Raw genomic sequence first — 19715 nt, forward strand, 5'->3', positions numbered from 1 at the left:
ATCCGTCTTTTGTGTGGGCAGTAGTGCTACCGGCAGCATGTAGCAATACCCCATACAGGAGAACCGGCACACTCAGGGTAGCCACATATTTGTAGGAGGATCAGGAAGTACAGACAGACTGTGAGTGGAGTTGTGTTATGCTTGTACAGTACTGGTGTTACAGGGTGTGGGTGTATATACTAGTTTGCCATGGAATGCAGTCCATATGCATAGCATGCAACTGTGGGCCTACCCTCATGCTGGCCAGAGCTGTGCCTATCATGTCTTGTCTGTCCACCACACAGGTCTTGTGTCAGATAATAAACTGGCAGTGTGTGTGTTGCGTGTTACCAGTACATGGCTACATCCATGGCCGTCCATACCAGCAATTTCCTGACTAAGGGTATGTTACAGACTATCCTGTAACACCTGCACCTTGCGTAGTGTATGGCAACAGTTGTCCACATATGTGCCTGTATTCCAGCCTCTGTCCATCACCCACATACCAAGCTGTGTACATATGTCATAATGTCCGTGGTTGATCCATAGTGGGCTGGGAGTATAACACACTGCCATGTCTGCCATCAGTCTACTGACATTGTAACCCCACACATATGGTGGTCTGGGGCTATATATGTGTGGGCGCCACCTACACAATTCATGTGCACCCTCATGCACTGCAGAATCCAGTGTATGTAACAGTGTTATATGGCCCTGTATTATTGAGTCTAGGGGGGATCACCAGAAAAGACCTAGGCTGCTACAAAATGTGGGGGTATCAGGGCTGAGCTGCCTTAAGGTATCTGGATGTACAGTACCACATACTTCATCTATATACACATTACTGACATGGATCTGGGTACTGCAGGACTACTGCCCCCTGCCATACAACAACTGTGTTGGTGTACTCATGATGGTGTCAGTTATGCCATGTTATGTAGCAGTTACAACCCATGTGGTCATAAGACGTCTATATCACCTACTGTGTTTGTACAGTGTGTAGATAGAGGCTGCTTAACTACACACCTGGAGTACATACTGTCGATTGTTAGGTATCTTGTGTCCCAGTGTGTCTTTCCTATTGTACAATGTGAATGGCTTGGCCTGAACAGCAACAGCTGTGAACCTTTTCAGCCTACTGTATGAGTGTAACTGGTCCACTGTAGCATCACTCCGTTGATATAGTTGTCAGTGTCTGAACAGCTATATGGCATGGCATGTAGAACTGTAACAGTACACAATGAAAGGGTTCTATGTCTGCAAACCTGTGGGTGTTGTTTCACCTATGACCTCTCTGCGGGTGTATGTTACAGGCAACAATTGTCACTTGTATGGGTGGCACATACAGTATCCAGTCTTTCAGGGGTCAACTGTAGACATAGTGGTTGTTCCATATTGTGTGCACTTACCACTTATGTGTCGTACTGTACATATAACTGCGTGTGTATGTGTAGTCACATGTATATGTCCATATATATATATATATATATATATATATATATATATATATATATATATATATAAATATGTATACCTATATCTGCATAACTGTGTCTGTGTATCTGAAGCCTGGTAATGTTGATGGCTTTCCCATAAAACATTCCCCATGGGAGCCAGACTGTACTGCATGATATTTTACCAATAACAGCCTGACATCATACAGGTAGGATGTAGTACAGGTAATATCATGTGCCCATGTTGCCACTGGCCCTGGTTATGGTATCTCCAACACTTGATAATGTATTGTAGGGCGGATGTGTTTGGCTGGGGGGGGAATGCCTATTTGTACAACTCGTATAGTGTGTGGTGTCTCTCAACCCCATTAACGTAACATGTAGCCTGTTACACTCCACTCCCTAACAGCTGCATGTGCATTGCAGTACCAGCAAAAAAGTGTTGCACCAATGGATCGGTAGACATGTGATTCCCATTGAGGTCTGCCACGTGTGTGTATGTGTGCATGTGTGCATATCTGTAAGGTACACCAGTCCGAGTCAACAGACTCCTATTACGATACACATTGCCACAAAGTATGGATACTGTTGTTATTGCCCTTAGGTGCAGCAATGCAATGCAACACTCTACTATGCCTGTGGCGTGTGCATCACATGCATATCCTTGTGGTACCACTGTTGTGATATGTAATGGGTTGTTTTTGCGTTGTGGCCTATGTATGATAGTGGGTATGTCAGAGTATCAAGATGGGTTCTAGTGTGTACAATATCCAGTGGGGGATGTGGGTTCTGTGTACACTGTCTTTACACCATAGTACACCTGGTATGTGGCCCACCTACCACTCTCAGATGGCCAATGTCACCCTCACCCATACAGGTAACAGATAACAGGATATAGCCCAGTTACACATGTGCTGTGTACAGCCTACCTGTAACACATTGGACACATGGACTAGTTAGTTAGCAACTATACAACCAGGTCTCTAAGATGTGTGTCAACCTGTTATGTGTCAGTCAATGTGTATATGATAGTATGACACACTATGTATTCACCATATACAAACTTTACATCCCCCATTACCATAATGTACATGTCTGTGGATGGTCTGCATGTAGCATGTGACCTGGTACACACCTCACCCTACAGATGGTGTCATGTGTGCAATGACAGCCACACAGTTCAGTAGCACTACATACCCGGGTTGGGGTCTAGACACAGTGTCGCCAAGTAAGGATATGTGTGTATGTGGATGGGTTGACATAAGGATGCAGATTATACCTGTACCAGCAGGCCACCAGTCATGTTTGCACAGCCAATAACTTTTATACGTACCTGCGGCATGTGTGCAACTGTACACCACATATGTCACGGCCATGGTGTCACCACACTGACATACCCCTGTGGAATATGACTGCGGACCATCCTCCTGCTGACACATGTATGCCTACAGCACAAATGGATGACAGTATAGGTATATCAATTGTTGTTACCAACAGCTGAGATGCATCATAGCTACATGGCTACACTACCTACCATGTATGCAGTACACATTACCCCGAATATATTCTACACTGCAGTACATTGCAGCACTCTATCACAGTCATGGTGTGCATCAGAACCATGTTAGCCTGTCCCTGCATCGATGTTATGGATGGCAGGGATGTGGCACAGGTATCATCATATGCGCAGGGTGTGTGAATGTCATCTTAGCTGCATGGCTACACTACCTGACATGGATGCAGTACACATTACCCCTGACAACATTCTACACTGCAGTACATTGCGGCACTCTATCACAGTCATGGTGTGCATCAAAACCATGTTAGCCTGTCCCTGCATCAATGTTATGGATGGCAGGGATGTGGCATAGGCATCATCATATGCACAGGGTGTGTGAATGTCATCTTAGCTACATGGCTACACTACCTGACATGTATGCAGTACACATTACCCCTGACTTCATTCTACACTGATGTACATTGCAGCACTCTATCACAGTCACTGTGAGTATCAGAACCATGTTAGCCTGTCCCTACATCGATGTTATGGATGGCAGGGATGTGGCACAGGTATCATCATATGCACAGGGTGTGTGAATGCCATCTTAGCTGCATGGATACACTACCTGACATGTATGCAGTACACATTACCCCTGACTACATTCTACACTGCAGTACATTGCAGCAGTCTATCACAGTCATGGTGTGCATCAAAACCATGTTAGCCTGTCCCTGCATCGATGTTATGGATGGCAGGGATGTGGCATAGGCATCATCATATGCACATGGTGTGTGAATGTCATCTTAGCTACATGGCTACACTACCTGACATGTATGCAGTACACATTACCCCTGACTTCATTCTACACTGATGTACATTGCGGCACTCTATCACAGTCACGGTGAGTATCAGAACCATGTTAGCCTGTCCCTACATCGATGTTATGGATGGCAGGGATGTGGCACAGGTATCATCATATGCACAGGGTGTGTGAATGTCATCTTAGCTGCATGGATACACTACCTGACATGTATGCAGTACACATTACCCTGACTACATTCTACACTGCAGTACATTGCAGCAGTCTATCGCAGTCATGGTGTGCATCAAAACCATGTTAGCCTGTCCCTGCATCGATGTTATGGATGGCAGGGATGTGGCATAGGCATCATCATATGCACAGGGTGTGTGAATGTCATCTTAGCTGCATGGCTACACTACCTGACATGTATGCAGTACACATTACCCCTGACTTCATTCTACACAACAGTACATTGCAGCACTCTATCACAGTCACGGTGTGCATTAGAACCATGTTAGCCTGTTCCTGCATTGATGTTATAGATGGCAGGGATGTGGCACAGGTATCATCATATGCACAGGGTGTGTGAATGTCATCTTAGCTGCATGGCTACACTACCTGACATGTATGCAGTACACATTACTCCTGACTACATTCTACACTGCAGTACATTGAGGCATTCCATTACAGTCACCGTGTGCATCAGAACCATGTTAGCCTGTCCCTGCATCGATGTTATGGATGACAGGGATGTGGCACAGGTATCATCATATGCACAGGGTGTGTTGCAGGTGTGCCAGAGGCCGAGGGTGGTCCAAACATGTGTCACCATGTGTGTGGGTGAGGGGTGTGGCTCCTTGATTGGGGCGTGGTGATGTGGTGAGTGTTGGTATGAGGTCACCCTAGGTGTGGTTGCATAGTGTGTGGGTATGCATGTACACAGTTCCACCATGTGGCTGCCCTATATGGGTAATGTTGGACAGCTACAGACCGTACTTGGCAGGGTGTGCAGTTCAGTGCCTCCGGCCATGGACACGCTGTATGTACCTGCCAGGGGTTCCATGGACAAGTGCAGGCACAGACCTTGAGGTGCTACTCTCCCCTGATAATGCCATATGTCCTCTGGAACCATGCCCCACCTGGGCCTGGCCAGGGTCATGTGCACAAGGCCTGCTGTGGTGTGTTGTGGACAGCAGCCCCTGTGGTGTGCTGCCGCTGGTACTGACACTACAGGAGTGGCAGTGCATCCTGGCTTGTCGACATTGACCTCCAGCTGCTGGTGTCTCTGGCCTACGTCCACACGGCAGTCGCACCACTCCCACCACATGTTCTAGCACAGACATACCATGGTCGAGGAGGCCAACCATCTCACCTCACCGTCTATGCATGAACTTGGTATATTCATGGAAGGCACCAGCAAGTTCATGGAGATTGCCACTTACAGCTGTGAAAGCAGACCTCTGCAGCCTCAGTACCTGTCTGGAGTGCATTTCCATACATGCCTGTGCCTCCATTACAGCCTGAAACATGCTCTTGGTGGTACCAGTTGTGACGCCTCTGCCAGGGGCATGATGACCTGCGGTCCTTCCATGAGCAACATGGTACATCTGCCAATGTGGTGGCCTTTTGGACATTTGGCTATGCTGACTGTGACCCGATACAGTTGGCATGGACACCACACTTTCCTGGTCATTGCCACCAAGCGCCAACTGTCCCTCTGCTATGGACACATGTGATGGGGTTTGTAGGGGCACTGAAACTGTGTGCGGGCTTGGGGTGGCTAGGAGGGTAATGACACATGTTGATGCAGTGTCAGCCTCTGACAACCCCACCTGTGCCTCACCTGCACCTTCATCATCATCGGTGTCTGTAGGGACACCTACCTCATTTGCATGCAGGAGGGGACCCTGGCCCACCTCACCACCTATGAGGGGAAACAAATACACACGTTAAGACCTGTACAGCAGTGCATAACAGTACACACACTCAAACACACTCACACTGACAGCCACCTTACTACCTCACTTTCCCAGAGTTTACAGACAGTCCCACAGTCAGTTACATATGTTCCACATCCTGCATGGCACTTGCTAATATACACGCATCACTACAGCCCATTAACATATCATTCCTCTCCATGCCTACACATGGTTACCACACTTGGCCTGTTACTCCATCACCTCCTTGACCTGGGTGAAGTAGGTTGTACATGGCCACACTGCTGTCACCCTGTATTATCCTGTGTATGGGTAGTAATGGTGTATGAGGCCCCTATATGGTTGGGGTTGCTACATTCACTACATATGTCACACACCAGAGCCTCATACTACAGTCTTGCACAGTCCATGCCACATCTGCTGCACAAGCGACGCATCATGCCGACAACAGTACTACCTAGATACACTCACTGATGTGCTGTGGTAATTCCCCATTGCATTTATAGTGCTGCATATGTGGGTAGCCGGTTACTTATCTGCTGCTGGCAATATGATGTGCATACCTGGTATGTACTTCCCAATGCATGCTCCATGCTACAGAACTTGTTATGCTATCAGCTATCCTGTGTTCACATACCTGACAGGTTGTCCTGGTGTCTCATGTCTCACTCCATGTACAGCACAATCCCAAGGGGAAGTACCGCCATGTGGTCAATCCCACTATCACCTGTGCATACATGGACAGACAGACACACACACACACACACACACACACACACACACACACACACACACGCACACACGCACACACATGCACACACACGCACACACACACACACACACACACACACACACACACACGCACACACACACATCTGACATGCATTATCCACACTCCACTAGATTGCACTTACGAACACAACCGAGACATACACCAACACCCCACACTCCTACATGTGGAGTTGCACAACATTTGTATACACAGTCCTCCCATTAGCCTTCTATAAACATGCATTACATATGGAGCTCAACAGTATGCAGTGCAACTATAGTGACATCATGCTAGTGGCAGTATACATGTGTGTGAGGCATGGGCTTTGCTGGTAGGTGATGGCTCTTCCCTGTGTTAACACTGCACCCATGTACAAAGTGTTACTGTGGACCTGTTTCGCACCCTGCCTTGTACTGTGCACCATACCTCGCAGGTGCAGAAACCATTGATGCATCTGTAGTACTGTGTCAGTTATGTCAGCTCCAATGCTCACAGCATTGTAGCAACACATACCTGGGATGATATGTGAACAGCTATCAGTTGTGGATGCCTTATGTCTGCGTTACAGATCAAAACATCAGCAGTGCATGTATGACCGGTACATGACTATTACACTGACAACCAGCGGACATTACCATAGCTGTGAGGTGTGCCCTACACATGTCCCAGACCTCTGCATGGTTGCAAGGTCTATTCATGTGCACAACCCTTGGAGTGCACATGCTGCTGACACGAGTGCTGTGAGGTCAGGGTTATGACTGCAATGTTTACTTAACCTGATTGTGTGCAGCTGCAGCCATGGTGGTGTTGAGTCACACATATCCCTACCATAGGCTGTGTGTCCTGCCACACGTCACATCCATGTGGACACATTGCACATTGACAGGATGTTAGTTATCTTGCATGTGTCTGTTGTACCCTTCCAATACCCCAGCATGGTCTCTACTGTGATGCAGTGCATTTCTCAGCAACAAAACGTGAATGTGTACAGTATGCAGTATGGGTAGGTGTGTTCGACATGTGCATGGGGGGATATCCCATAGCTATTGCATGCCCAGTTTATCATCATACATGAACATGAACCATACTCACCGGCTACGGGCTGCTGCTGTGGTGGTATCCTGGAGGGACCTAATAGGAGTGAGAGAAAGCCGATGTCAGTGGCTACAGCTGTGGCATTCATAACAGGTAAGTGCAGCATTACGTTACATCAACAGTAGGTTTACACAATATTACAGCTTATACACAACTGTTTATTACTACTACACAGCAGCAGACTATGTATATGACATCTTGGTTTTGCATGACGTACCTGTACAGATGCAGATGCATATACACGAGTGGGGACCAATGTGCCCTGGGGCCTTACCTGCATGTTCCTCAGCTGGTGTGTCATTAGCACCCACCTCCAAGATGTGCCCTGCCAGGTGTTGATGCTGTAGGCAGACAGGTGCCACAAGGCTGCTGAGAAGCTCCTCCACACGGGTGAAGGGTGGATGGGCTGGTTGCCTCCCCGTTGTGAGGTGGTCCCCCCTTACGGCAGCTGCACGACGATGCACATGGCGAAGCAGGTTGGTGCAATGATACCGGACCTGCTCATAACTGTGGTTATGCAGTCTGACATCATTGACCCTGGGGACTAGCTCATTCGACAGGGCAGTCCTCTCCTGCTGGTTGTGGGCTGTCCGGCCAAAAAGCACTATGTAGTGCTGTACCAGCTAGTCGATAATGATCGCTCTTTCAGTGGCGCTGTACGCAGGAAGACGACTATACATGTTTTCTGGAAGACATAAAGATGGAAAAAGGTCTGAGCCAACCATACAGCAGAGTTACCATAGTTCTTAATACACATATATGTCTCCCCCCACCATATCAGCTACAACAAACTGTTCACAGACTGCAATTTTTATGTCAGCTGCTTACCTACCATTGGGACATATGTTGTACTCTACCAAGATTTGTGCTATGTGTATGTGCCACACTTTGTGCTATGTGTTTATAGCCATGCTCCTTGTGGGGACACATATTTACTGGCCTGTTACAGACTATTTCACCTGCATGCCATTGTCAGTGCCACTATAAATATGTGTATAAATATACATCTATGTACATATATGTGTAGATACATGTTGTATGTTGTTGATATACCTATGTCTATATGTGTGTCTGTATCTGTACACATACATGTCACATTCTGTGTCACACAGATATGTGGAGTGCATATGGACATCTGGTCCGCATTCTGTAACCGTCTGTCATTCACAGCTGCACTGTTCTGCCTTGCTGCAACACAAACAGGTGCCACATGTGAATACAGCCTAACATTAGGGTGGTACCTGTGGTGTGAGATTGTTGGCACACCTATTACACACCTATGGCATTTGTGCATGCTACATTACACATTGACATGACTGTCCTGCAAGTGGTGTGCTCTGACACCCATGTGTCTATCATGATGGCAGTACATCCACCAACAGCTATTGTCCACACTAACATAACATACACAGATATTATGGCTGACATCTTTGTCATTCATTGCTGATCTGCACAGTTGGCGGGTATGTCCCACTGCTTACAGGGACAGACAGTATTGTCCAGAGCAGTTGTTCAGTGGGACATCATTACAGGGCCAACTACAGATGGCACATATCAAACATTCTACATCATATATCTTATTAATCTATACCACATACTACATTAAATTACATGCAGTTATGTTTTACATACCTTTTATTGTTTGGACAGGTGTGACACCTTCCTGGTTGTGGCCTGTAGTTATTTCTTTCCCACTGTGTGAGTTCCGTTTTATGTTTGTTTGTTTTATTTTTCTTTCTTTCTTTCTTTCTTTCTTTCTTTCTTTCTTTCTTTCTTTCTTTCTTTCTCTCTCTCTCTCTCTCTCTCTCTCTCTCTCCCTCTCCAGTAGAGCGAATAAGTTGGTTTGAATGGATTTCAGCATGGCTTTTGTAGGTGATGCACATGATCAGGTGATGGGCTTTGCACCAATCAGTGTGCAACAGTTGCTGACTGCATGCAGCCTGCTGTGTAGTGATTCTGTTAACCATCTCATGGCAATCCAGTACTATAAATTGCTTACTCATGTGGGCGCTGTCCCTTCACCTTTCCAGTATGGAGAACATCCTTCCTGCATGTGGGCAGCAGTGTTACAGATGGCAGGTTGCAGTACCTATTACAGCAGTGCTTGCAGACACAGGACAACTACACAATCTGAAGAAGCTCCAGACCTACAGACAGAGTGAGTAGTGTTGTTATGTGCTTTGTATATTGCTGGTCTTGCAGTGTTTGCATGTACATAGTAGCTAAGGATAGAATGTAGTCTGTCTGCATAGCTCTCAACAGTGGGCCTAACCACATGATGGCCAGTGGATTGTCTGTTTCCTTTTGCCTGTGCACCACACAGGTCTTGTCCTAGATATATCCACGGCAATCTGTCTGTTGCATGCTATCAGTACATGGCTACTTCCAGTTGTGTTCCTGATGTGTTATTCCTGCATAAGGGTATGTTGCAATGAATACTGCAACACCAGTAATTTGCAGGGTGTATAACAGCAATAGTACGAGTATGGCCTTGTGTTCCTGCCTCTGTCCTCCACATATATGTCTGGCTTTGTCCTGCTGTAATACGGTTAGGGGTTGTTCAGTATTGGCCTATCATAATATACTGCTAGCATTCCTACTATCATCCCAGTCATATTGTAGATTCCCACAACGTTTGTTGGTCAGGGTCCATACATGTGACAGATACATAGACATTATCACACGTAATAAATGTCCCCCTAGGCCTTGACTACAGGGTGTAACTGCCGGCTGCTGAACTACATCTGTTATTGTTTATTGTTACCTATCTTGATAGCAAATCCTTTGTCCACAGTTGTATGAATTGACGGGCCTGGCCTGGACAACATAGTATGTTATATATCCGCACTGTCTGCATCTACTTTTCTGTGTGGGCCTTGCATTCCTCATTGATTAAATAAGTCCAGATCTATGTGCTGTTGGTAATGGCATACATTATTGTAAACTACACCATTAAAGGTTGTCTGTGTATACATATTCTCATGTCCTTTGAATAGTGAGTTGGCTATGTGTAATTCAGTACTCCTGTTCAAGTGTAAATGTCATTTAGTAGGTTATACAGTAAAATGATGTTATACCGATTTCACATGGAAAATAGAATGTGCTGCAGTGGGACTCAATCCGAGAATGCGTGTGCGTTAGGCGGATGCTCTACCCACTACACTATTGCAGTTATGCATAATTTGCATATTTCTACCTTAATGTCATACCCATGCTCCCTTTCCCTGGCCCCTGAGCTCCACATATACAGCATCCATCCATTCTCCAGTTGCTAGCCCTGCCATACCACACCTCCATACATTTCCCTCTCTGCACGTGTTGGTACTCCTTTATATTACTGTCTCAATGCAACCTTCTGCAGGCTCTTCATCAATTTAGTCCACGTATGTTCGAGCCTTTCCTTCATCCATCTCTGACACTGGTGGAAACATCATTGTGACCCACAAAGTCTGGTGTGTCCCGGCAGGGACAGACCTGTCATTGTGTCACGAGTAGACTTTGCTGGTCTACACTGTTTCTCCCACTGGTAGCATCCTGCCAGGGTTTTGAGAAGCAGCAGTTTGCTCACACACCAGACCAGCCTCATCTCCTGCTTCCGCTGATGAAACATGCCCCCACAGCGTGCCTCATTTTCCATTCCTCTCTTCAGTGTTATATAAGACTACTGTTCTCACAGTATGCATGATAAGGCACTGTTCATTGGTACTCATAGACTGCTCAGAATATTGTGACTGAGCATTGTGCACATGTTTGCTGGTATTAATGTACATACGTACATACATTTCCTATACTGTTGACTGATTGTGCCGGATGATATGTTTGTGATAACAGCAGCTGATTGTACATCTGCCATGCTTTCATGGTTACTCACTTGGACTATAGTGTGCAGGGGGAGGGACCTGTGAGTGCTGATTATGTTGTTAGTGGCCACGACAAAGTCTGTGGGCTACACAGTGCATAATGCACTGTAGGGGAAGTGTAGGCGGGTATGCGCTTGTGTGCACTAGACTCAGACTTGCTGATCTCCGGTTATGGCATCTTACACTGGGTTGGCCTCTACATTGCTTAACCAATGTGGGCATTGCTTACCACCACCCAAACAGGCGTACTCCTGCTTGCTGCCGCATACCCCATGCTACTTCATGTACATGTCAGTATTATACATGCTTATGTCAGGTGTACATGTCAGGTATGACTGTTCATGAAGGTCAGTGTAGGGTTAAGTGGGATTCCAGTTCAACATTTTTGGATAGGTTACACTCAGTTATTCGGGTTAGGTTTAGTTATGCCATACCTGTGTTGTAGAGTAGATGTGAATAGTGAAGGTGTAGGTGGGTAGGTGGAGGGGTGACATTTTAATTGTATAGTAGCCCATTCGACTGATAGGTGGGGAAACAGTAGTGCAGGTTTGCAGGGTGTTGGAATATGTATGCGATGCAGAACAGGAGGTGCCAGTGTCAGTAGTTGGTGTAGGGGTATGGAGTGTTGGGGGGTGGTGGACTTCGCCAGGTGGTGAGCAGATGATGATCCAAGTGTGCTTCAGGTTTCCCTTCATGTGTTATTTACATGTGTAGTCTGGGACAGCTGTGGTAATACATCTGGGTTGGGGGTTCCAGATTCTGCCAATATAGTTGTGTGGAGGGTGTCACCTACTTGTGACTGTGAACATTACTATGAATGAAACAGGGGTCGATAGGTAAGTGGTGTTATTGGGCCACACAGAGGGGCTGATAGTAGGGAACATGTCCAGGGATGTGCAGGATGGCTGACAGGAAGGTCCACAGCTGGCCATTTCTTCTACAGAGACAGCTGTGTATATACCCTGCATTTGAGGGTAGGTCTGGACACTCACATCCCTGGGTGGGGGTGAGGACGACAATAAGACCTTGTGATGACAATTAGTTTGGCTTGCATGCCTTTAGTGGGGTCTTGCGACCAAGTGTTCTTTGGTGTCATTTAGTGGGTTTGCAACAACACATCTGGTTATTCCGCCCATTGCCCTGTAACTAGACATTGCTGCTGTGGGACTTGTACCGGGCATGGCTGCTCATTAGGTGTTGGGTCTGCCCAATGTACACTATTGCTTACATCCCTGGGGCGGTCCACATAGAACCAGTCCAGCCAACACCTGCGTACCTAGGCCCATAATTACATACCCATAGTTCTCCACCCGTGCCTCCTCTTCGGCACTCTTCCTTACTCTGGGTGCAGGTCGGGTCTGAATCTGGCCACACCAGTACATACTGCCCACTCCCCACTTCTCGGGACCCATCACATATGCTGTCTTGCCCCATGGATCATCAGGCATCCCCAACCTTATAGTCCAAGAACATGCGTGCCCTGCCATTGGACATCTGTGTAATGCCTGGAAACCCAAATATACATAGACTTTTTGGGTTGTCCCACAAGGGACATTCTTGTCTTTGTTTCAAGATTAGTCTTGGCGGGTCTCTCCCACTGGTAGTATCCTGCCTGTAGTCTGGGAAGCAGTGGTTTGTTTACTTTTATTGTGTGTTTGTATGTTTCACCTGTCTAGCTGGGGGGGGGGGTCATGCTACGTGTTACATGTTTGTTGCTTGGGCCCCTCACCTCCATTGGCATGGCCTGTGAACATATGTCATTCTTAAGTGCTGTATCTTATCATTGCTGTAAATCTGATCTGTGTATATCTACACACACACACACACACATGTATATATATATATATATATATATATATATGTATATGCCTGTATATATATATATATATATATATATATATATATATATATATATATATAGATATATATATATATATATATATATATATATATGGTTCCCTATTAGAATCCTGAAACACTATAAGCCTGAAAGTCAAAATCCTGAAAACTAATGACTGAAAATGCAAAATATCGAAAATGCAAAATCCTGAAAGTCAAAATCCTGAAAACACAAATAATGCTAATATGTCACGATAAAGACACTGATATCTACCAACTGACCCTGACCTAACCTAACCCTAAGGTCGCACTGTCGCGCACACTCACCTGACCCGCCTAACCCTAACTCACTTAAATAACCCCAATATTTGTCACTATTGCATACATGCCTAACCCTAACATAAAACCAACAAGACACTTACCTGGACCTAACACCACAGGGCTAACAATAGCAAAGCCACAATGACGTCAGTATGTCCATTTTGTGTTTTCAGGATTTTGACTTTCAGGATTTTGCATTTTCGAGATTTTGCATTTTCAGTCATTAGTTTTCAGGATTTTGACTTTCAGGCTTATAGTGTTTCAGGATTCTAATATATATATATATATATATATATATATATATATATATATATATATATATTGCTGTATATATATCTAATGATATGTGGATGTATGGGTGTCTGCATATGTATATATGTATATGTGGGTATTTATTTATATGTCTATCTATGTATGTATACATTTGTACTACAGAGAGGGGGAGGTATATATCTGTATAGTTATTGGTATTTATACAAACACATATACCTCTAAATATTTAGCTACATATCCTGTAATGTTGACTGGTATTGCTGGATACTGTGTTTCGTGTGCATACAGGCCAACCTTGTGTGCCACGTATGCTTTGCGATACCTACAACTAAATCTGTTAGTGTACACAGAGTCACACGTGACATCAATTGTTAGTACCAGGAATACATTCATCCCATGTGGGACAACCCAAACATTGGGTATTCAACCTCCGTCTACACCCAGGGTTACATAGGTACCCCTGGCTATGTGCATGGTCTACAGCATGTGCCACAACTATGATACTTGGGTCGGGACATCATACGGAATGGGTCCCAAGGGGGGGCAATGTGTGGTGGTGTGGTAGCTATGGGTCGGTAACCAGGGTAGGGATGGTAGCTGCTTGTGTGCTGCAGGTGGGGGGAAGCAGAAGTATGGGTTATGCATGTATGGGTTGGGGATGGCCTGGGTTGGATGGGCCTGTACTGCTCGGCCCACCTAGTGGGTGGGGGAGAGGGGTATGTGATGTCGATATGTGAAACATAACACAGGGCTAATTTAATTCCCTAGTTCAATGACAGACGTACAATACTATGAGCTTGGTAGTGTATTGCAGGGCGGACGTGTTTGGCTGGGCGGCGGGTATACAAATTCGTACATGACATATATTGCTTGGGGCCTCTTAGGCCCATTCACAGTGCATGTGGACATATATGTTTCTGTTCATCTACCATTGGTATCTACAGATGTCTGGCCATATATACCTCTGTGGGTATATATATTTGCTTACATATTTCTAACTATGTTGGAATATACCTACGGAGACAGATGTCTGCATACATATGTCACTTGATGTGTATATGTGAACATATAGATGTTGACATATGAGTAGTTGTCAGCATTTGCATGTATATCTGTTCATATATTTGTATATATATGTATATATCTCTGGATATTTATAGATATATATATATATATATATATATATATATATATATATATGTGTGTGTGTGTGTGTGTGACTACATCTATAGATATGTTGTATCCATTTAGCTAGTGATATATTTGCACACACACGCCCATCTAGCTGTAGGTATACATTCTCTGTACTGCTGCATGACTGGGCTGGGGTTATGTTTCTGACAACATACAATTTCTGCATATCTGGCATGGCTTAGTGGTAAATCGTTTTGTGTATGGTGTGCATTGTCCTGGGTTCCGGCCTTGCAGAAGCTGTTTGTTTTGTTGCTGGGCAGAGCACTGGCCATTGGATATGGTGTGCTTAAGGCACTTTCAAGCGGTTGTAAGTGGGTTTGCACAGAGGTAAGCACCACTGCTTCCGATCACAGTGTCTTACACCCAGTTAGCTTCTCCTTTGCTTAATCTGTGTCAGCAATGCTTCACCCCGTGCAAACACACATGCTTACTAGTGCTTACATATGCTTACTACTGCTTATCTGTGCTTATGCTTGCTTACTGCTGACATTCATTATGGTACTGACTCTTCACATGTGCATTTAATGCAGTACTCCAGTTCACATTTAGATGTTTCTGACAACATACAATTTCTGCATATCTGGTATAAATAAATAAATTTAGTAGGTTATATAACAATAAAATGTGAATAAATGTTCATATACAGATTTCACATGGAAAATGGTATGTGCTGCAATGGGTATTGAACTGGGAATGCCTGCTCGTTAGGCGGATGCTCTGACCACTACACTTTTGCTGTGTTGCTTCATTTACATATATCTTCCTTGTTATCCTCTTCAGCCTTTTAAGCTGCTTTAACCATAGTTAAGCAATGGGCACACCCATGCACCTAAGGTTAGCTGTACTAGGAGTTTTAAAAAACAACTTTCTTCTTTTTATTTTTATGTCTTGTGCTGTTGTACACATGGGGGATTGTTGGTGGGGATATGCCGATACCTATGAGAGGTCTCACTCATTTATTTGCATTTTCTGCAGTTCTGCTTTGCAGGGGCATGTTTATTCTGAGAGCTCTGCTCTCAGACATGCCCCCTGCACTCGTACATGCTCCGTGTAGAATTAGGAGTTCAGGCAGCGCGCCTTCATTAATATGCATGAAGCGCTGCTGTCCTCCTCCTAAACGGCCACTTCCATGCAGGACTAGGCTAGTCCTGCATGGATTCTTCCCACAATATTTACTTCTCTGAACCCCTGTCTAGCAGGGTGACTGACATGGTCCCCGGGATGAAAAATCTGTACTAAGATGGGAGGACATGCAGACTCCACACAGAAAACACCCCAGCCCAGAATCAAACCAGAGAAGCTGTAACTATCAGGCAACAATGCTACCCCTGTACCACTGACTGCAACAGTGGGTATAGTCTGCATTAAACACAAACAGGAGTGGACTATTTTTATTATACAATAAATTATACAATGACATTATTTAAAAAAAAAGTCTTACCTTTCATTAATAATATAATTGTATAAAAGGACTTTACTGCTCTTCCACTGGTTTCTGATTGTCTGAATCATTTAGAGTTTTACTGTGCTTTTTATAGGTTCATAGGCTCATAGGAGTTTACGAGGCTAGTGGACCTATAGACCTTACAAGCCTAGCCATGTTAATCCTGAGTTGACTCAATTGTCTTTGGTTAGATGAAAGTAATTTGCAGAGCACATGGGTTCATAGGTTCATAGATTGATACTAGGCTATCTGCCCTAGGGCATTTACAAGCCTAGCCAGAGTGTGTTTGGCTTTCGCCACCCTTCTTAGATTAGTTGACTGTGCCTCTGTATAGTAGGTCACAGAAGATAGCCCATTTAAGGTTAGTTTACTGTGCCTCTGTCTAGCAGTGACACAGAATAGATCCCAGGGGTAAATTTACGATCTCCCTTCCAAACGTCAAGATTCTTCTTGAAGATGGTCATTGAGGGGCTCTGTCTGACATGGATTGGGATTTTGTTCCAGAGTGAGAGGAGCCTCTGGGATATGAATGTGTCCCTCCAGCATGTTCTATTTATTTCTGTGCTGAGGTTTAAGTCACTGGAGCATGTAGTTCTGATAGATTTGGATTTCTTGAGGTGGAGCATGTCCATCAATTCTGGGTTGGACATGGCTTTATACGTCAGGCACAGATTGCCTCTGAGTAGGTGGTAAGCAACTGAGTAGAGCTGGAGTTTCTTTAGCCTAACTGTGTAGGGCATCTGTTTGAGTCCCTTGATCCTCTTGGTGAGGTACTTTTGGGGTCTTTCTAGTTGTAGCAGGTGTCAGGTAAGGTACATCCCAAATGGGGCATTGTATTCAATTATGGGCCTGATGAGTGATAAGTAGAGGGGCACAATGACCTCTCTTGATCTTTTTTTTTTTTTTTTTTTTTTCTGTCTGTCTGTTGGAGCTTTTCTCCCCGGGCCTCTACTGAAAATGGATATGTATCCAGCTAGACCAGCCCGGTCAACAAATGTAAAATAAAATAAATAAAATAAATAAGATGTGAACCCCTTCATGATAAGGTGGGCTATATAGAATGTCTTTCTAACCACTTTGGCAATGTGATTGTCAAAGGAGAGATTGCAATCTACTTGGGTCCCCAAATCCCTAATTACTTCTTCCATTCTTAATGGATTACCACCTATGTGGTAATTTGTGGGCACTTTGTTTTTCCCAAAGGGGATGACTATGCACTTTTTGGAATTTAGCTTTAGGCCATTACTCTGGCATGAGTTATCTGTCTCTGTGATCCCTTTTTGGAGAATGCTTGTGTCAGCCGGCGAGTCGATTATGGCCCTCAGTTTGCAGTCATCTGCAAACTTTGTCAGCCATAGTCCTCCTGTGTTAGCCTGTACCTCAGAGAAATATATACCGAACAAGAGAGGTCCCAGGACTGAGCCTTGTGGGATGCCACTCGTAACTGGTTTAGAGTCTGACATGGCACCTGCAATTCTGACCATGTGGGTTCTATCCCTAAGCCAGTTTGCAACCCATCTTGTGACATAGGGATTGATATTTAAGCTGGTGAGCTTATTTATGATGCCCGAGTGGGGTATTGTGTTGAAGGCTTTTACAAGGTCAAGGTAGGCTGTCTAGACTACCTTCCCTTCGTCTATGGCCTTGGTGACTGTTTCAAAGAAACTGGCCAGGTTCAAGAGGCAAGATCTGCCCTTAACAAAGCCGAATTGGGTAGGATCTAGTGTTTGGAGGTTCCCAATGTCTTTGTTTATGAGTTCCATGATGATACGCTCCATAGCTTTGCAGACCAGGCTAGTTAGGCTTATAGGGTGATAGTTTCCGGGGTCCGTTGTGGCACCACCTTTATGGAGTGGGACCACTGTTGCTGTATGCCATTCTTTGGGTACATATCCTGTTGTAAGGCTGAGGCTGAACAGGGATTTTAAGTGAGGGTTCAGTTCTTCTTGGAGCTCATGTAAAACGAAGCTCGGGACACCGTCCGGTCCCATTGATGCTGTGTTTTTTGCTTTGGAGAAGGCAGCTCTCACCTGTGCATCTGTGATGTCAGGGAGGCTACACTCTGTTGGGATAGTCATTTGCTCATTTGGGGGGGGGGGGAGTTTGCACTGAACCTGTCTGCCAGGATGTTGGCAATGTCTGTGGGTTCAATGTATTTTTTGTCATTTTGCACTAACTCAGAGCATATCTGGGAGTTTCCACCCAGGTTTCTGACATAACTAAAGAAAGCCTTGTGATTATCTTTAGCGTCTTGTGCAATTTTTCTTTTGACGCTAGCCTTAGATGATTTTATGAGGGATCATAGTTTCTTGCTAGTACTGATCAGAGTTGCCTTCCCTTTCAGGGATTTTTCTCTATCATGTAGTATCTTCCTCCTTCTGTTGTACAGCTTATTTATGGCTGGGGTCCACCAGACAGGTCTCCTGCCTTTGGAAGAGTGTGTCTTGGTTTTATTTGGGATAGCACGATCCATGCATTCCTGTAGGTATCCATAGATTGCGTCTGTAAAGGATTCTGCAGTTTGGGCCGTATTTTCTACTGGTCCTGGGGCTTTGAAGAATTCCACCTCGGTTTTGGGAAGTGGGAAGTTTGCTTTTGAGAAGTTTTTGACCGTGGTTTCCTTTGCTGGGGGCATCTATGATAAACACCAACTACCCCTGTCCATAAGGGGCAAGGGTGCCACCCCAGGGTGAGTTTTCAATCTTCCATCCATTTGGTCAGGTTGCACTTGAATAGGGTCAGCGAGGAGCTCTGCTTCATGGGAATTGGAAGTTTATTCAAGAGTAGCGGCAATTTCTGGGAGATATATCTGTCTCTCCAACATGTTCTTTTAATTCACAGGCTAGGTTAAGATCTCTAAAGTGAGTGACTCTTGTCCCATTTGCCTAGCTGATGTGCAGCATCTCTATCAGGGCAGGGTCAGAGACTGCCCTGTAGGCCAGGCGCAAGTCACTTCTCAGCAGCTTATATGATACAGAGCACAGTGACAAGGCTTTCAGTCTATCCACATAAGTCAAGGTTTGGATGCCCTTTATTTTCTTGGCGAGAAACTTCTGTGGTCTCTCCAGCTGCTGCAGGTGTCTGGTGAAGTACATGCAGAAAGGAGCATTGTACTCTATTAATGATCTAGGATTTCCTTACCATTGTGGAAACTTGGTGGTCAAAGCTCAGATTGCTATCTACATGTGTTCCAGGATCTCACTCCACTGGGTTTGAACTTTTGGGGGTACTGTCAATATTGTAA

The sequence above is a fragment of the Protopterus annectens genome, chromosome 9.part0 (assembly GCF_019279795.1).
Source record: "Protopterus annectens isolate FY-2018-M chromosome 9.part0, PAN1.0, whole genome shotgun sequence".
Taxonomy (NCBI): Eukaryota; Metazoa; Chordata; order Ceratodontiformes; family Protopteridae; genus Protopterus; species Protopterus annectens.